Source organism: Pristiophorus japonicus, chromosome 10 (assembly GCF_044704955.1).
Source record: "Pristiophorus japonicus isolate sPriJap1 chromosome 10, sPriJap1.hap1, whole genome shotgun sequence".
In the NCBI taxonomy this organism is placed as follows: domain Eukaryota; kingdom Metazoa; phylum Chordata; class Chondrichthyes; family Pristiophoridae; genus Pristiophorus; species Pristiophorus japonicus.
In genome coordinates, this window is record NC_091986.1 from 14,102,534 (window position 1) to 14,123,585 (window position 21,052).

Genomic DNA, 21,052 nt, shown 5'->3' on the forward strand with positions numbered 1-21,052 from the left:
AAACTAAATTTAATACCGAGCTACAGAAGGGGATATTAGGGCAGATGACCAAAAGCTAGGTCAAAGAGATGACTTTTAAGGAGCGTCTTAAAGGAGGAAAGAGAGGTAGGGAGGCGGAGAGGTTTAGGAAGGGTTGGATGCTCAACTCAGGGACACCAAGTTTGCGAACATTCTGGTTCAGCCTCAGACAGTTGCCAGGGAGAGGGATGGAGTCGATGGCTGGGAACGGAGTTTGTGGCGGGGACTGAAGACAATGGCAAAGAAATGAGACCCCTAAGTCTTCCCTTTTTTAAAGAAAAAAGCTCCAAACCTGTTCAATCTTTCCCGATATCTGTAATCTCTCAGTTCTAGTACCATCCTTTGTGCACTTTCTTCAGTACTTTTATAGTATGGAGGCCAGAACTGTGCGCAATATTTTAAGTGCAGCCTAACCAGGGTCCTATGCAAGTTTAACACAACTTCACTACTTTTGTTTTGAATTCCATACCCCCAGAAATAAATCACAGTGCTTTGTTAGCATTTTTAATTGCTTTGCCGACCTGCAATACAGCTTTTAATGATTTGTTCACCTGTATCCCTCGATCCCTTTGGTCTTCCAGCCCATTCAGTTTTATATTTTCTAAGGTGTCGGTGATGTTACTATTTTTCTACCAAAGTGCATCACCTCACATTTATCTATGTTAAAGTTAATTTGCCACTTAATTGCCGAGTCTGCAAGTTTTTTTAATATCTTCTTGTATTATGTTGCAATCTCCCTCAATGTTAGCTGTACTGCCCTCCCTCCCTCCCCCCCCCCCCAAACCCCATGCGCACATTTTGATATTGAGTTACTTGTCCCGAAGTTTAACTCATTAATGTAAATTATGAATACAAGTTTTCTCAGCACTGATCCTTATGCAACACCACTTTCTACCTTCCTCCTATCTACCCTTAACCCCTACCCTTTGCTTTCTATGCTTTAGCCAGTTGGTTGTCCATCCAGCTATTTGCCCGACTCCACATGCCCCAACCTTTGACATGAGTCGACCTTACGGTACCTAATCGAAGGCCTTTTGAAAATCCATGTACATGATATCTACCGCATTACCCTTGTCTACTCTTTCCTTTACCTATTCAAAGAATTCTATCGGTTAAGCATGATTTAGCCTTTCACAATCCATGCTGACTATTTTTTGTAATATTTTCTGCTCTCTATCACTTACTTTGGTACAGATTCCTGTATATTTCCGATCACTGACATTAAGCTTAAAGGTCTTTAGATCCCAAGTTTGAGCAAACAAAATAGGAAATAAAATGCAATGAGTAAGTAATATATTGCATCTTTTTGTAACACAGATTTTTAAATGTCACAACACGTTGATACACCTTTTTAAAATTATGGAGCCGAAAAATTAGCTTTGTGCCTGTGAAAGAGGGAAGCAATTTGTATTTACATTCTGAAGGCATTTATTTGGTTTACAGCTTTGGCTACTATGCACGAGTGTTGACCCAGAATCTCAAAATGATCTAATTTAAAAATGCTTACTGCAGAAACATAAGGAAATTAGAAAACATGAGTTGGCTCTGGTATGCTCATGCAGCACATGAATATCCATCACTGTCTGCTGGATTACTATTTATCATTGTGTATTAAACATGAAATACATCAGATGAATAAAATGCCTGCAAGACAGGTGTTCATGTTTTCCTCTGCACTTTTCAAAGCTGTAATTCAATTTAAGATACTCCAAACTCAAGACAACACAGAAAATAAGAGCAGACATTCTCTAATGAATTTCCTGAGATGGTTTAGGATTCTGCTAATTAGTTCCTGGCAATCTAAGCTCTCTCTCTCTCTCTCTCTCTTAGGCAGTCCCTCGGAGTTGAGGATGACTTGCTTCCACACTAATATGAGTTCTCAGGGGACTGATGAGGTGAACGCAGGACCTGCAGTCTCTATCACAGGTGAGGCAGACGGTGGCACTGAAGCTTTGAAGCACTGACCACACTTGATCAGCTCCGCTGGGCGGGCCACATTGTCCGCATGCCAGACACGAGATTCCCAAAGCAAGCACTCTACTCGGAACTACACACTACTTACCCGCCCTCTCCCCGTAACCCTTAATTCCCTTATTGGTTAAAAATCTCTCTCGGAACTCGGAAAACTCGGAAAAGGGATAGACAAGATAGAGGCAGAGAGATTGTTTCCACGGGTCGGGGAGACTAGAACTAGGGGGCACAGCCTCAAAATACGGGGGAGCCAATTTAAAACCGAGTTGAGAAGGAATTTCTTCTCCCAGAGGGTTGTGAATCTGTGGAATTCTCTGCCCAAGGAAGCAGTTGAGGCTAGCTCATTGAATATATTCAAGTCACAGATAGATAGATTTTTAACCAATTAGGGAATTAAGGGTTACGGGGAGAAGGCAGGTAAGTGGAGCTGAGTCCACGTCCAGATCTTATTGAATGGCGGAGCAGGCTCGAGGAGCTAGATGGCCTACTCCTGTTCCTAATTCTTATGTTCTTATGTTCTTATATAACTCCTTCACGGCAAATGAGCCAAAAGTGGGCAGAGGAAATGTTACAAGGACACCCTCAAAGCCTTCCTGATAAAGTGCAACACCCCCACTGACACCTGGGAGTCCCTAGCCAAAGACCACCCTAAGTGGAGGAAGTGCATCCGGGAGGGCGCTGAGCACCTCGAGTCTCATCGCCGAGAGCATGCAGAAATCAAGCTCAGGCAGCGGAAAGAACGTGCGGCAAATCTGTCCCACCCTCCCTTACCTCCAACGATTATCTGTCTCACCTATGACAGGGACTGTGGCTCTTGTATTGGAATGTTCAGCCACCTAAGGACTCATTTTAAGTGCGGAAGCAAGTCTTCCTCAATTCCGAGGGACTGCCTATGATGACGATGGTTGAAGGGATGGATGGGTGGGGTGCTTGGGTTGCCGTGTGCTCCTCCCGCTGTTTGCATTTGGTTTCCGCTTGTTCCCGGCAAAGAGACTCGAGGTGTTTGGCATCTTCCCGGATGCTTCTCCTCCACTTTGAGCGGTCTTGGGGATGTTGGTGGGGATGTTGCACTTTTTCCAAGGAGGCTGTGAGGGTTGTCTTTGAAGCGTTTCCTCTGCCCACCTGGGGCTCATTTGCCGTGTCGAAGCTCTGAGTAGAGCGCTTGCTTTGAGAGTCTAGTATCGAGAAATCTAAGCAACTGCAGAGAAAGCCACAGGGCTGATACCAAGGGGTCTATTTTTGTCGTACGAGCTGTGTGATTTTAGACATAAACAGGGTCGAGCGGACCTCGAGATTTATAAGGGTTACTGAAAATCTCCCGGGCCTCACACTGTGGGGACTCAACCATTTACCACCTGCCTTGGCCCCCCACCCAGCCTGCACGACTCCCACCGGTAGTCAACATTTAAGGCTTGGAGTTCTTCGAGGTGATAACGAACTTTGTTGCCAGGGAGAAATTAGTCGCTTTTTCCGATTTCATCAAAGCTTTTGATAAAGTGCCGCAGAGGAGATTGGTTCCTGGAAGATATGGCATACATAAGAACATAAGCACATAAGAAATAGGAGCAGGAGTAGGCCATTTGGTCTCTTTCAAGCCTGCTCCGCCATTCAATAAGATCAAGGCTGATCTGATCTTGGCCTCAACTCCACTTCCCTGCCCACTCCCCATAACCATTGACTCCCTTATGATTCACTAGGTACCAAAACTGCCACCAAGCTCATGGTCTACAGGGCTGTAGTAATACCTGCCCTCCTGTATGGCTCAGAGACATGGACCATGTACAGCAGACACCTCAAGTCGCTGGAGAAATATCACCAACGATGTCTCCGCAAGATTCTACAAATCCCCTGGGAGGACAGGCGCACCAATATTAGCGTTCTCGTCCAGGCCAACATCCCCAGCACTGACCACACTCGATCAGCTCCGCTGAGCAGGCCACATAGTTTGCATGCCAGACACGAGATTCCCAAATCAACTGCTCTACTCGGAGCTCCTTCACGGCAAACGAGCCAAAGGTGGGCAGTGGAAACGTTACAAGGACACCCTCAAAGCCTCCCTGATAAAGTGCGACATCCCCACTGACACCTGGGAGTCCCTGGCCCAAGACCGCCCTAAGTGGAGGAAGTGCATCCGAGAGGGCGCTGAGCACCTCGAGTCTCAACGCCGAGAGCATGCAGAAAACAAGCTCAGGCAGTGGAAAGAGCGTGCAGCAAACCAGTCCCACCCACCCCTTCCCTCAATGACTATCTGTCCTACCTGTGACAGAGACTGTGGCTCTCGTATTGGACTGTTCAGCCACCAAAGAACTCGCTTCAGGAATGGAAGCAAGTCTTCCTCGATTCCGAGGGACTGCCTATGATGACTAGGTAGTGTGCTTTTGAAATTAATCAAAAATTGGCTGGAACAGAGGAAACAAAGGGTGGTTTTCAGTGCAGCCAGATCAACATGGAAGGAGGTAACTGGTCAAGTGCCTGAGGAATTGGTGCTGGGGCCATGGCTGTTTATATTGTACATAAATGTCTTCAACATGGGGCCAGAAACAAAATTCTGCAGCATTGCAAATGATATCAAGTTGGGAGGTGCAGCAAACTACAGACAGCAAGCCGATCAAATACCGAAGGACTTGGATAAATTGGAGAATTGGATTTTGAGTGGCAGATGTCATTTCACGTGGATCATGAGATTGGGAAACAATAATAGATAATGCCAATATGAGCTAAATGGTATGATTCTCTTGAGCATGGCATGGGGAAGGGATTTAAAGCAACTGCGAGATAGATTGTTGAAATGGTCAACACAGTATATGGCAGGAATCAAGGGAACAAACAGGATATTGAGCTGTATAGCAAGAAGACTAGAGCGCAATCACAGTCATTGATCCAAGATTCAAGTTTGCACTGAAGAAGAGAAGGCTTAAGGGTAATCTCATAAATCACAAGAAAATTTAGGATACGTGCACGCAGTCCATCTTAGTTTATCCATCAAAGATATCTTAATACCAACCCTCACCCTGCCACAACATCATAGCATCCAGTTATTTGTTAAATAATTCTGGGGTTTTGTCTCCATAACTCCATCAGAAATGTTATTCCATATGTTGATCAGTCTTTGAAGAAGAATTTCCTGATATCAATCCTAAAGTTTGAACCTAATTTGTCCCCTAGTTCTATATTCAGAGTTTAAATTGTAGCAATAATCTGGGTTAATTTTTTCTAGACCCATAACAATTTTTTACATCCTTATAAGATCATCTCTCAGAGAATTCCTTTCTTGGCTGAAAAGCATAAATTCCGCTTGTCTTTCCTCATAACTCAAGCCCTGACAGTGACGATCAGCCGAGAGCTCTTCTCTGCACTGCTTCTGGCATTTGTATGTCTCTGTTACTTCTTGGTAACCACAACTGGATGCACTATTCCAGGTGTGGTCTGACTGGAGGACTATAAGATTTGATTATTACCTCCTCTGACCTGTCTTGTACTGTCTTGGCTTTGTTGATTGCTGCTGTACAGTGAATGGACCTGTTTTCCATTGAGTCTACTAAGATTCCTGGGTCTATTTCAATTTCTTCCTTAGCTATTGCAAGACCATTCAGGAAGTACACAAACATTTCTACAGTTATTCTGTTCTCCAGTTCTCCAATTCTCAAGTGCTCCAGTTCTCTAGTCTCCAGTTCTCTAGTGCTCCAGTTCTCTAGTGCTCCAGTTCTCCAGTTCTCTAGTGCTCCAGTGGTTCTGTTCTCCAGTTCTCTAGTTCTCTAGTTCTCCAGTGCTCCAGTGCTCCAGTTCTCCAGTCTCCAGTTCTCCATCTCTCCAGTTCTCCAGTTCTCCCCATTTCTACAGTTATTCTGTTCTCCTCATCTTCTGATCTCCAGTGCTCCAGTTCTCCAGTTCCCCAATTTCCCAGTTCTCCCCATTTCTACAGTTATTCTGTTCTCCTCATCTCCTGATCTCCAGTGCTCCAGGTCTCCATTACCCCAGTGCTCGAGTTCTCCAGTGTTGCATTTTTCCTTTTCCCCAGTGCTCCAATGCTCCAGTTCTTTATTTATTTTTCTTTCCTCTGTGCAGCACTTTACATTTTTCTGCACTAAATTTCATCTGCCATTGTTCTGCCCACTTACATATTTTGTCCAACTCCTTCTGTAATTTCTGAGTTACCTCCTCTGATTCCACTGCCCTTCTAGTTTGACACCATTTGCCAATTTGACCATTTTGTATGGACATCTTGTAGTATTCAAGATCTTATCGCACTGACAAGACAAAGATGGTCAATTTTAACTTGTATCGTCTGCTGTTAATGAGGTGGTATCATCATCATCATCATCATCAAAGGCAGTCCCTCGGGCCGAGGATGACTTGCTTCCACACTAAAAATAAGCATTCAGGTGATTGATGAACTCATTTTAAATGGTGGAAGATGACTGTGCCTGAATTCTTTTAACACGGTGTGGCCGTTGCACACCAGCCACCACATGGGCTTGACGGAGCACAGTCTTGGTCCAGTGGCAGGGGGATCCAAGATGACTGGAGACCAGGCTCGGCCGCATGTACCAATACATACACACAAACTCAAACATACTCCTACTGTCCTCCTTCCCACAGGACCTCTCTCTATGTGGAATTCAAAGTCCGCAATGTGAGCCTCACGGCCTCACAGCCTCGCTACTGGCCCGTGCTGCACCTTCCCTTGGTCTTGTCTACGCTGCTCCACCTCTGGGCTCTGACCTCTCCGCTCCTCCATGCCTCGTCCATCCTCTTCTCTCCGATCCCGATCTCCGGACCTCGCTAGTCCCGACCTCCACTCCTCGTTGCTTCCGACCTCCATTCTAGCACCTACATTTTTACCGACTGCGATGACCCGATAGTCATCGGCCTCAATCCGGCGAGCTGCATTGTGATGCCCGTTTGGTGCCCGGCAACTTGTCAGCCCCATGTTAATGAAGCCATGACTCAAAATCAGTGCCGCTTCCAGCGCGGGCAACCAGCTGGCAGGCTCCACCAGTCAGGCATCCAAACTCAAAACTGACCCCAATATTTTTAACATCGTCACAGATTCTACAAGAAGAGGGCATAGCCTCAAACTTAGAAGAGGGAGGGTGAAAAGACAGCTTAGATTTAAACATTTTACTAGAGCGTGATAGTTTTAGAGAATGAACTGTGAAGGGTGCAGTGAGACTGACTGTATCAGCAGATTGAAAGTGACAGCTGAATAAATGCCTAGAGAAAAGAAAACATACAGAGAGCTAACATGGGGTATGATACTTCCTAGTCATCGGGACTGGCCAGATGGATTGCAATGGTCTTTTCCAGTGCTGTATAATTCTATGTTCCAACAATGAAATGAGCATTTCGAGTGGGAAGTGAAGCCAAAACCTAGTGGTCATTTATCAGTTGGGAAACAGCAGGTTTTTTTTCCTTGATAAATGGGCCAAGTGGTCCTCATTATCTGTATTTATGAGATCGATAGATTTTTGCTAGCCAAGGGTATAAAAAAGATGTGGAGCCAAGGTGGGTGGATGCAGTTAGGATACAGATCACAGTCAAAGGCAGAACAGGCTCGAGGGATTGGATGGCCTATCCCTGTTCCTATGTTCTGGAAACCAGAAAACTGTAAACACATATGCTCCCCTACCCATTGGACAATTGCAGCAACCACATTACAGTGATCAAATCTCCTCGAGTGTAGTATTGAGAGAACGCTCTCTTACCTGGTTGCACAAAGTAAAGAGGCTGCATTGAGTTATAATTCCATTAGTTCTCTAATCTGATCTGGTTCCTCATATTCTGAATTTGCTCTATTTATGCAGTGGTTTAGATTTTGGAGATTGCCAGTAGGATTTGAGAACTGTGCAGCAAAGTCACATTCACAAGTGGATCATTTCAACCTACTTTGATGTCAGGGATAGAGTTCTACTTGCCCAGTGACGTGAGAATCACCTTACTATACCCTACTTGGACAGGTTGTGTGAGTATTACTCTTCTTTGAGCTATGGGTTGCAGCTGTCTTTGAAGTGTTAAATTTTTCTCTTCGTTCCACAAGAGTTTTGCATAAATTATAAAATTACCATCTGATTGCCAAAAAAATGTGTCATTGCAAAGGTAATCTAAAAACTGTGCTTCATCAGTCAGTCTCTATAAATGTGGTATTTCAAAATAGATGCACAAAACACCAAACATAACTCTTTTGCACATTTGGACAAATAACCGAAGTTAAGCATTTAGCAACAAATACTCACAGTTTTGGAAATCAAGCCCTTTGTCTAACCAATGAATACGACAATGATTCCGTTCAGTGAGTCCTGGGTTCCCAATGTCCTTTTCACCCTGATAGTGCCCTACTGTGTCATTTTGGCTATACCTCCAGTTGCTTTAAAGTGCCTTATACCCTGAAAACCAATTAAAAATGTACTAAAAGGAAACCGACAGCTTTATTTTTTTATACAATTGGCTGTTTAGCACTGCGCTGAGAGCTTGGAGTGGAACATCCACTTTAGTAAATACTGAAATGCATGGAGAATAAAGACTAGCTGGAAGTAACTACAAGGCAATAGCTTAATGACCGTGATTACATAAACTGAGAGAGTGGGGCCTGAGCACTTTATAACTGAACCTAGAAATCAGATTGTAAACCAATCTAGGCTTGCTATTACCAAAGGAAAATACTGCGGATGCTGGAATCTGAAATGAAAACAGAGAATGTTGGAAATCTCAGCAGGTCAGGCAGCATCTGTGGAGAGAAAAACAGAGTTAATGTTTCGGGTCTGTGTTCCTTCGTCAGAACTGGCGAATGTTGGAAATTAACAAACTCTTCAAGGGGCACTGAAAGGGGGAGGGGAGGAAAGAACAAAAGGGAAGGTCTGTGATAGGGTGGAAGACAGGAGAGATTTGAGAGACAAAAGGGACGAGGGGCCGACTTGCGATGGTAATGGCAGAAATTAGAAAAAGACGAGTCTAGATAGGGTGTAAATGGTGAAATAATTACCAGCTGCCATGGGAAACAAGAGAGAAAAGTTACATAAGATCGGGAGGGGGTTAAAATAGGCTTGCTATTACTTTTTCCCCCACTATATACAATGTTTTGATTTCATATAATGGCTGTATTAAATTGAGATGTGAAAAGTACAGATTTCACCATGATTTAACTGAAATGGTTGCAGTCTTGATACAGCAATCACTGCCTTTCCCCCACTCCCTGCACCCACTAACTCCTCCACTCCCGAATCACGTGCCGTTTGAAATGGACTTAAAACAGCTGACAAGTTTTTTTTTCACACTTGTTTTGGCTGTTAAATCAAAATTCCAGATCTAACCTCACAGATGTACTGCAACCCAGCACCACCATCAATCATTTTTGGGACAGTATAAAATAATATGCTGCTGTAGTTCATTTACTGACAGAAATACAGCAATTTTGGTTTTGGTTATACCCGGTGCAAAAATGTGATACTGTAATATATATAGCTCCACCTGTGGACTCCTGTGGCACTGCAGCCAGTGCTGTTCATAATAAAGGGAACAGGTCACCTGACTGGTGAGTTCTGATAAGTTCTGCCTTCTTAAGGCTGCATGTGTTTCTGTGTGTTACTAAAAATATAACAATGGCGACGAAGATGGGTTTATCAGGAAAAAAAAGCTGACATTTTTGTTGGTGGAGGATTCAGCCAACCAACAGAGAGACTTTGAGAGCCTCTCTGTTTTGATTAGCAACTACAAATCCAAGATAATTTACAAGCACACTTGTTTGAACTGCCAGAGTCCAGATGGCTGCGCCTATGGGAAGAATAGGGCATTTGGGGGAGTTTTAATGTGACCGTGGAAGTTTCAGAGCGGCTAGAATTGTTTTTCACTGCAAATAATATAATCAAAGTCCCCAATGATGAAAACCATAACCGGGAGGTAGTGGAACGACAAAGGGCTATTTTCTTAACTGAAGCAGGGCCCGAGTTGTATGAAACCTTGAAAGATTTGCTTGTGCCTGTCAAGCCCAAGGACACAACTCTTAAGCAGATCAGTACTGAGCCCAGGAAATTGCTGAAAGTTATTGTTTCGGAATACGAGAGCAGTTAACCAAAGAAAATATCAGTGAGTACATTGTAGCATTAAAAAAGCTATCTATTCATTGTAATTTCAGAAACTTTCAGGACCGAGCAATGTGTGACCGCTTTGTTTGTGGGATAAAAAATGCGATCAGAAGAAAGTTATTGACAACGCCTAACTTGACTTTTGATTTATCTTGTCAGACAGCTATTTCAATGAACATGGCCGACCAATATTCCTGAAAATTTCAGTCATCATACAACCAAGGTGAATCGCTTGGAGGTTAAAAGTAAAAGGCAGTTGGGCTCCAAAGTCTCAGAAACTGGCAATGGTAACAGAGCATTGCAGTCCAGCTATCAGTGCCTGGGACAACACATTGCTCAAAGTTATGTATATGAGAAGGCAGAGTGTTTCATCTGTAGAAAAACTGGGCATCTTGCGAAGGTATGCCGACTGAAGGGTAAACCAGCTTACAACGCTATGAGTAGAAATCACCAGAGACTACATAGCATGGAAAAAAAAAAAACAACAGGATGAGAAGATTTTAGAGCTAAACATCATCAGGAGCATGAGGTTAACTAACAACGATTTGAAAAGTATCATAATCCACATAGATTTTGCAGGAACCAAGATACCCATGGAAATCGACACTGGTGCATCCATGAATGTAATACCGGAGTCGCTATACATCGACAAATTGCGTGATTTTCCATTGGAGAAATCCAAGATAGGGCTGCGAGGCTACTCGGGAGACAACATTCCTGTGGACGGTCGTATCACTATACCGGTGAAATACAACAATCAAGTTCAGAGCTTGCCTCTATTAGTAGTGGCAGGAGACAAGCCTGCTTTACTAGGAAGAAATTGGTTGGGATCACTGAAGCTGGATTGGACTGAGAGTTTTCATGTTGAAATGAGATTTGCATCAGAGGATGATGTCATTAAGAATTATCTGAATGTGTTCTGCGAGACAGGCAGTCTATTCCAAGGCTTCAAGGGAAGTGTCAGGGTACTGAAGGATGCTAGATTGGTTTACTGCAAGCCACGTTCCATACCATATGCATTCAAGGAGAAACTTGAGCAAGAACTCAAAAGACTAGAGACTGAAAACATAATTTCTAAGATCGATCTATGTAATTGGGCTACACCCATTGTTGTTGTACCTATGTCCGATGGTAAGGTAAGGTTGTGTGGTGATTATAAAGTAACTGTAAACCAGGTTCTAGAGTGTAATGTACCCAATACATTGCCAAATGTAGAAGATTTGTTCATAACACTGACAGGTGATCAGATCTTCTCAAAGTTGGATCTTACGAATGCCTACTTACAACTTGAACTAGATGAGGAGTCCGAGTCATGTTTGACTATAAATACTCATCTAGGCCTATATCAATTTAATAGGCTATCGTTTGGAGTATCTTCCGTCCCTGCCATATTCCAAGGGGTGATGAATCAGATTTTGCAAGGTATTGAAGGGGTAGTATGTTATTTAGATGATATACTAATTTCAGCATCAAATAGGAAAAGTCATAATAACATATTGAATGAGGTCTTCAAATGGCTAGAGAAGCACAGAGTACGAATGTCTGTTCGCAAGTGTGAGTTATTTCAAAACTCAGTGGGATACTTTGGGTACAGAGTAGAAAAAGATGGTTTACATCCAACCAAGGGAAAGCTGGATGCAATCAGAAATGCACCCACTCCCAAGAATGTCACTGAACTTCGATCATTTTTGGGTATTTTGAACTATTTTGGGAAGTTCCTACCAAATTTAGCTACAGTATTACATCCACTGAATGAACTATTGTAAAAACAGGTCTATTGGAAGTGGTCAGAAGAATGATATAGCATTCAAGGAGTGTAAAAGCAAATTGGTAGAGAGCACCATGTTAGTTCACAATGGCGTCTGAGGAGATCAAGCTAGCATGTGATGTCTCTCCATATGGAGTTGGGGCAGTGATCTCTCATGTATTATATAGTGGGGAGGAGAGACCAATTGCTTTTGCTTCACGCACTCTTGTTGCCATTGAGTGTAATTATGTGCAAATTGAAAGGGAAGCTTTGGCATTAATTTTTGAGTTCAAGAAATTCCACAAATATTTGTATGGTCGTAAGTTTACCATCATTATGAACCATAAGCCTCTGGCAGCAATCCTCCATCCAAAGTCCCCAGTTCCAAAATTAGCTGCAGCCCAAATGCAGAGATGGGCTTTGATTTTGTCAGCAAATACATATGATATTGAATAAATACGATCAACTGATCACAGTAATACGGGTGCTATGTCTAGATTGCCTTCCCCATCACAAGTTACACCCGATAGGGAAAAGGTGTTCTATTTTTCAGACATTGATGAACTGCCAGTCACAGCTGAAGAGATTGGTAGACCAACCAAACGTGATCCAGTTGTGTCAAAGGTGTAAGATTATATTGCAAATGGCTGGCCAAACCAGGTAACAGACAAAGATAGTCATCCATTCTTCATTCGTAGGAATGAATTATCAGTCGATAAAGATTGTTTCATGTGGGGTGCAAGAGTGGTTATACTAAATAAATTCAAGTCCAAATTATTAGGAGACCTCCATGACCAGCACCTGGGAATGTGCTTGACCAAGAGTTTTGCATGCAATTACTTATGGTGGCCAGGTCTTGATAAAGATATAGAGTACATCATCAATCAGTGTACGGCATGTCAATCGGTAAGCAAGCAATCATCAGTACCATTGCAGCCATGGAAATGGCCTCCTTGGGTGTGGCAAAGGCTACATATTGATTTTGTTGAGTTAGAAGGACAACAATTGTTCATTGTGATTGATAGCCATTTGAAGTGGGTTAAGGTGTTTCCAATGTGGAAAATAACAACAAGTAAAATATTGGACATTTTACAAAGATTATTTTCTTCATTTGGCCTCCCTGAAGAAATTGTTTCGGATAATGGACCACAATTTCATTCAGAAGAATTTGCGCAATTCACGAGCAAAAATGGTGTGAAACATGCCAAGGTTCCACCATACCATCCTGCTTCGAATGGTGCAGCAGAGCACACTGTACAAATTGTAAAAAGTGCTCTCATCAAACAAATGTTGGATCCAAATCCAAAGAAACGACAGTTATCATTGGGCCTCAAATTGGCTAATTTTCTAATTATGTATCATAATATTCCTCACACAACTACTGGTAGAACACCAGCAGATATGTTTCTCAAACGACAGCCACAAACCAGATTCTCATAGTTAAAACTAAACTTGCCACAGTCCGTAGAAGAGACATAATTAAGGCAGAACGAGAATCATGATAGAGGTAGAGTAAAAGAGAGAAGTGTGAAATTAAATCAGAAAGTGAGAGTGAAGAACCATCACCATAAATGGTTAAAGTGGTTACCAGGAAGAGTGGTGAAGATATATGGTCCTCGCACATGTTTGGTCAAGATGTTTGATCATGGACAGGTTAGGTTTGTTCACATTGATCATATTTTACCTACAGATGTGAAAGTAATTGAAGGTGGGAATGATACAATTATTTCTGACTCATCAGATAGTTTTGATACATCAGTAGCATATCCTACATCCAATGTACTGGAAATAAATCCAAGAGAAAGTCAGAATTTAAGTCTGTCAGGCAGACAAACAGTCTGAAGTTAGAGAGCGTTTAAATGGAAATGAAGGGATCCCTTGGAGGAAAACTTTCCTCAGGATCAGCCTCAAATGAGTTTAAATTCAACACCATGTTTGGAAGGTTCTGTTCGAGAGTGAAATTATCCTCCTCGAAACAGAAACAAGTAGTTAAGCTTGATTTGTAAATATGGCAAAATAAGTCCATATCTTTTGTTATGTATAACCATGCAAGTTATATATGTTGATTATTTTGTTCTAAGCACTTCTTCATTAAGGAGGGAGGAGTGTAATATATATAGCTCCACCTGTGGACTCCTGTGGCACTGCAGCCAGTGCTGTTTATAATAAAGGGAACAGTTCACCCGATTAGAGTTCAGGTATTTTCTGCCATCTTAAGGCGGTGTGTGTGTTTCTGTGAGTTACTGAAAATATCACGGATACGGTAGATAGGCAATGGCAAATATTTAAAGATCACATGGATGATCTACAACAATTGCACATCCCTGTCTGGCGTAAAAATAAAATGGGGAATGTGGCTCAACCGTGGCTTACAATGGAAATTAGGGATAGTGTTAAATCCAAGGAAGAGGTATATAAATTGGCCAGAAAAAGCAGCAAATCTGAGAACTGGGAGTAATTTAGAATTCAGCAGAGGAGGACTAAGGGCTTAATTAGGAGGGGGAAAATAGAGTATGAGAATAAGCTTGCAAGGAACATAAAAACTGACTGCAAAAGCTTCGATAGATAATGTGAAGAGAAAAAGATTAGTGAAGACTAATGTCGGTCCCTTGCAGTCAGAATAAGGTGAATTCATAATTGGGAACAAGGAAATGGCAGACCAATTGAACAAATACTTTGGTTCTGTCTTCAGTAAGGAAGACACAAATAACCTCCCGAAAAAACTAGGGGACCAAGGATCTTGCGAGAAGTAGGAACGGAGGGAACTGAGGGAAATCCTTATTAGTCAGGAAATGGTGTTAGGGAAATTGATGGGATTGAAGGCCGATAAATCGCCAGGGCCTGATAGTCTGCAGCCCACAATACTTAAGGAAGTGGCCCAGAAATATTGGATGCATTGATCGTCATTTTCCAACATTCCATGGACTCTGGATCAGTTCCTATGGATTGGAGGGTAGCTAATGTAACACCACTTTTTAAAAAGGGCAGGAGAGAGAAAACAGGGAATTATAGACCGGTTAACCTGACATCGGTGGAATCAATTATTAAATATATAATAACAGCGCATTTGGAATGCAGTGACAGGATCGGTCCAAGTCAGCATGGATTTATGAAAAGTAAATCAAGCTTAACAAATCTTCTAGAATTTTTTGAGGATGTAACTAGTAGAGTAGATAAGGGAGAACCATTGGATGTAGTGTATTTGCAGTTTCGAATGGCTTTTGACAAGGTCCCATACAAGAGATTAGTGTGCAAAATTAAGGCACATGGGATTGGGGGTAATGGATTGAGATGGATAGAGAACTGGTTGGCAGATAGGAAACAAAGAGTGGGAATAAACGGGTCCTTTTCAGAATGGCAGGCAGTGACTAGTGGGGTGCCGCAAGGTTCAATGCTGGGACCCCAGATATTTACAATATATATTAATGATTTAGACAAAGGAATTGAATGTAATATCTTCAAGTTTGCAGATGACACTAAGCTAGGTGGCAGTTTGAGCTGTGAGGAGCATACTAAGAGGCTGCAGGGTGACTTGGACAGGTTAGGTGAGTGGGCAAACGCATAGTGGATGTAGTATGATGTGGATAAATGTGAGGTTATCCACCTTGGTGGCAAAAACAGGAAGGCAGATTAATATCTGAATGGTGACAGATTAGTAAGGGGAGGTGCAACAAGACCTAGATGTCATGGTACATCAGTCATTGAAAGTAAGCATGCAGGTATGTAGCCAATTAAGAAAGCAAATGGCATGTTGGCCTTCATAGCGAGAGGATTTGAGTATAGGAGCAGGGAGGTCTTGCTGCATTTGTATAGGGCCTTGGTGAGACCACACCTTGAGTATTGTGTGCAGTTTTTGTCTCCTAATCTGAGGAAAGGCATTTTTTCTATTGAGGGAGTGCAGCGAAGGTTCACCAGACTGATTCCCAGGATGGCAGGACTGATATATGAAGAAAGATTGGATCGACTAGGCTTATATTGACTGGAATTTAGAAGAATGAGAGGGGATCTCATAGAAGCAGATAAAATTCTGATGGGATTGGACAGATTAGATGTAGGAAGAATATACCCGATATTGGGAAAGCCCAGAACCAGAGATCACAGTCTCAGGATAAGGGGTAAGCCATATAGTACCAAGATGAGGAGAAACTTTTTCACCCAGAGAATTTTGAACCGATGGAATTCTCTACCTCAAAAAGTTGTTGAGTCCAGTTCGTTGGATATATTCAAAAGGGAGTTAGATGTGGCCCTGACATCTAAAGGGATTAGGGGGTATGGAGAGAAGGCAGGAGTGTGGTACTGAAGTTGCATGATCAGCCATGATCATATTGAATGGTGGTACAGGCTCGAAGGGCCGAATGACCTGCTCCTGCACCAATTTTCTATGTTTCTATATGACGAGATTCAGTCTCTGTGCTGTTCTTTGATGTTTATAGAGTGCTTATATAATTTTCTGGTTTCCTGTGACATTCTGTGAATGCCATGAAGGTTGTAGTAAATATTTCAGTTTGTTTTATGTTGGATAGCGGTTTGGCAACAGATTAAAGCACAAGGGCCCCTATTCCCGCACTTAAAATAACACACAGCAACATTCTTTATTGTTAATTTATTTACCACACTTCAGCAGCTCCGCTGTGCGGGCCACATTGTCCGCATGCCTACCACAAGACTCCCAAAGCAAACGCTGTACTTGGAACTCCTACACGGCACGCGAGCCCCAGGTGTGCAGAGGAAACATTTCAAGGACACCCTCAAAGCCTCCTTGATAAAATACAACATTCCCACCGACACCTGGGAGTCCCTGGCCAAAGACCGCCCTAAGTGGAGGAAGAGTATCTGGGAGGGCGCTGAGCACCTCGAGTCTCATTGCCGAGAGCATGCAGAAAACAAGCGCAGGCAGCGGAAGGAGAGTGCGGAAAACCAGACTCCCCACCCATCCTTTCCTTCAACCACTCTCTGTCCAACCTGTGACAGAGACTGTAATTCCCATATTGGACTGTTCAGTCACCTAAGAACTCACTTTTGGAGTGGAAGCTAGTCTTCCTCGATTTCGAGGGACTGCCTATGATGATGATTATTGTTAATAGTAGATGCTGGTTATTTTAACAAGGTGGGGTTTTTACCTGCTGTCTCACCCAATACAATCATTTGTTTCGCTGTACTACAGTAATAAGATGATTGTAAAAGAAAGCTGTGCTTCTGTCTGGACTAACTTTGTGCTTTGTACGGCATCCCAGGAGAGAAGTTACCAAATGTGTGTGGGGAGGGGTGAGGGGAGAAATGTAATTCCATTTTTGTGCTCCGAATACAATTAATTCAGAACAAAAAGGTTTTCTGGACAAAACCTGCTCCATTAAGAAATTTCCTTTTTGCTATTTAGAATGTCCCTCAAGGTGCATCCAGCAGTACATATGTTGTTTCTGGGTAAATACTACCCCAAGTGTCTCCTGAGATTTCTTGATCGAAAAGGGTTAGATTAAAAGGTCAGGTTACATGTATTCTCTTGAGTATCGAAGATTAAGTAGTGAGTTAACTGGGATGTTTAAGATGATTAAAGGATAGATAGAGAGAGACGGTCTCCACTGGTGAGGGAATCCAGAATTAGAGGGTTAACCTTAAAATTAAAGCCAGGTCGTTCATGGTTGATGTCAGGAAGCACGTCTTCACACAAAGGGAATTGGAAATCTCGAACTCTCTCCCCCAAAAAGCTGTTGAGGTCATTTCAAAACTAAGATTGATGGATTTTTCTTAGTTGGGGTATACGGAACCAAGGTGGGTAAATGGAGTTAAAATGCAGATCAGACCTGATCTAATTGAATGCTAGAACATGCTCAAGGGACTGAAGGTTTACTCCTGTTCCGATATTCCTATAATTTTATTTACAAGCTAATTGTTTGGACATGCATTTTGAATCGACGGTTATAGTTTTTCCACTATGGCTGTGATAACCAATAACAGATATGGGCACGCAGACATTGACATGACCTCCCAGCTAACCCAAGGCTAAATCAGGTAAAAATAAGACTCACATTTTGATAACCATGTTGTTCACTGAGGTTTGTCAATGTCTGTTGAGTAGCTTGTAGTTGTTTATTGATCGGCTTTGTAGCATAGAGTACAAACCATTTTATTTAGTGAGAATGATTCTTGTTGATCAGGCACAATAACCTTTAATCCAAAAAGGCTAAGAAGGTCACATTTTTTCTCAGAACATGCCCATAATGCTGCACAGTATTTTTCACTTCCCCACGCCAACAGATTTTTTCCAAATATGTAATTTTTTGTGTTATGTTCTAAAAATGACAGCAGAGATCACACAACATGTTTGAATACAGAGATCATAAGCAGACCATGTTAGTAACAGTAGAATTAATAGAATTAATCCCATAATTGAACTGTGAACTAAAGTCAAACTTTGCCTCTGCAGTGCAGGCAGCATTTTAATCCTGTTGTGTCATTGTTTAATAGGATGCGTTAGCGGGTAATGCAGAGATAGATGATCGACAGCATGCAATCAGAGCGATCCATTTAATGAGCACACATTAGCTTTGTGTAGACTTCTCATGCCCTCTTGCAAATCACTTCAAATATTTAAACTTGTTTGCTGAAAAGGACTGTGTGTGTGAATTTGGTCCATTTCATGAGAAAAGGATATTAATGCGTGAGAAATGGAGCAGTTTTCCCCTCTCTGGCACACTAATAGATTTTCATAACCCTGCAGCGCAGATCTATCGCCTGATCGTAGGTTCCAGGCCAAGTTTCATTCAATTGAAATCAATGGCACGCCATAAACGGCAGGCAATCCACTTCACTGGATTAGTTCCCAAGCGGTGAAGATGGAAATCTAACCCACAATGTCAGCACCAGTTACTGTAGAAGTTTACAGTACAGGAGACTATTTAACTCATCATTCCTGCTCTCACCTTGAGCAATCCAAAACACATTGCAAGGTCCTGCTAGTTACCCGTAGCTCTGTATCATCTTCTGCTTCAAATATTAATACCAATCTTCTCTTAAAGGATGCAATGGTCTCTGCCTCAGCCATTCCAACAATGCTCTGTGTAAAATATAATTCTTGTAACTACTCTCCAGTTTGCGCGACCATTTTAGTTGATGATCCCTTGTCACTGACACCCCAACCAGAGGAAATAATCTTTCCCTTTTTCACAGTATCAAAACCATTCATGATTTTAAGTCATTCTATTAAATGTCCTCAGCCTTCTCTGCCTCAGTGCAAACAGTCGCATATCTGAAGTCTCCCCTCATAACTATGGTTTCAAAGCCCAATCATTGTTCCAGTGAATCTATGCTGTACCCTATCTATGGCTTCACTGCATTTTCGATAATGAACTAACCACACATAGTAGACCTAATCAATGTTTTGTATAAATGGCTCATTAATTCTACTCTATTTATCTATTTTTGTATAGTTAGAAACATAGAAAATAGGTGCAGGAGTAGGCCATTCGGCCCTTCGAGTCTGCACCGCCATTCAATAAGATCATGGCTGATCATTCCCTCAGTACCCCTCTTCCTGCGTTCTCTCTATACCCCTTGATCCCCTCAGCCGTAAGGGCCATATCTAACTCCTTCTTGAATATATCCAATGAACTGGCATCAACAACTCTCTGCGGCAGGGAATTCCATAAGTTAACAACTCTCTGAGTGAAGAAGTTTCTCCTCATCTCAGTCCTAAATGGCCTATCCCTTATCCTAAGACTGTGTCCCCTGGTTCAGGACTTCCCCAACATCGGGAACATTCTTCCCGCATCTAACCTGTCCAGTCCCATCAGAATCTTATACGTTCCTATGAGATCCCCGCTCATCCTTCTAAACTCCAGTGAATAAAGGCCCAATTGATCTAGTCTCTCCTCATATGACAGCACAGCCATCCCTGGAATTAGTCTGGTGAACCTTCGCTGCACTCCCTCAATAGCAAGAACGTCCTTCCTCAGATTAGGAGACCAAAACTGAACACAATATTCCAGGTGAGACCTCACGAAGGCCCTGTACAACTGCAGTAAGACATCCCTGCTCCTACACTCAAATCCCCTAGCTATGAAGGCTAACATACCATTTACCTTCTTTACCACCTGCTGTACCTGCGTGCCCACTTTCAGTGACCAATGAACAATGACACCCAGGTCTCGTTGCACCTCCCCTTTTCCTAATCTGCCGCCATTCAGATAAAACTCTGCCTTCGTGTTTTTGCCCCCAAAATGGATAACCTCACATTTAGCCACATTATACTGCATCTGCCATGCATTTGCCCACTCACCTAACCTATCCAAGTCACCCTGCAGCCGCTTAGCGTCCTCCTCACAGCGCACACCGCCACCCAGTTGAGTCATCCGCAAACTTGGAGATATTACACTCTATTCCTTCATCTAAATCGTTAATGTATATTGTAAAGAGCTGGGGTCCCAGCACTGAGCCCTGCGGCACTCCACTAGTCACTGCCTGCCATTCTGAAAAGGACCCGTTTATCCCGACTCTCTGCTTCCTGTCTGCCAACCAGTTCTCTATCCACGCCAGTACATTACTCCCAATACCATGGGCTTTAATTTTGCACACCAATCTCTTGTGCAGGACCTTGTCAAAAGCCTTTTGAAAGTCCAAATACACCACATCCATTGGTTCTCCCTTGTCCACTCTACTAGTTACATCCGCAAAAAATTCCAGAAGATTTGTCAAGCATGATTTCCCCTTCATAAATCCATGCTGAGTTGGACCGATCCTGTCACTGCTTTTCAAATGCGCTGCTATTTCATCCTTAATAATTGATTCCAACATTTTCCCCACTACTGATGTCAGGCTAACCAGTCTATAATTACCCGTTTTCTCTCTCCCTCCTTTTATAAAAACTGGTGTTACATTAGCTACCCTCCAGTCCATAGGAACTGATCCAGATTTGAAAGACTGTTGGAAAATGACCACCAATGCATCCACTGTTTCTAGGGCCACTTCCTTAAGTATTCTGGGATGCAGACTATCAGGCCCCAGGGATTTATCAGCCTTCAATCCCATCAATTTCCCTAACACAATTTCCCGCCTAATCAGGATATCCTTCAGTTCCTCCTTCTCACTGGACACACTGTCCCCTAGTACATTCGGAAGGTTATTTGTATCTTCCTTCGTGAAGACAGAACCGAAGTATTGGTTCAATTGGTCTGCCATTTCTTTGTTCCCCATTTTAAATTCACCTGAATCTGACTGCAAGGGACCTACGTTTGTCTTCACT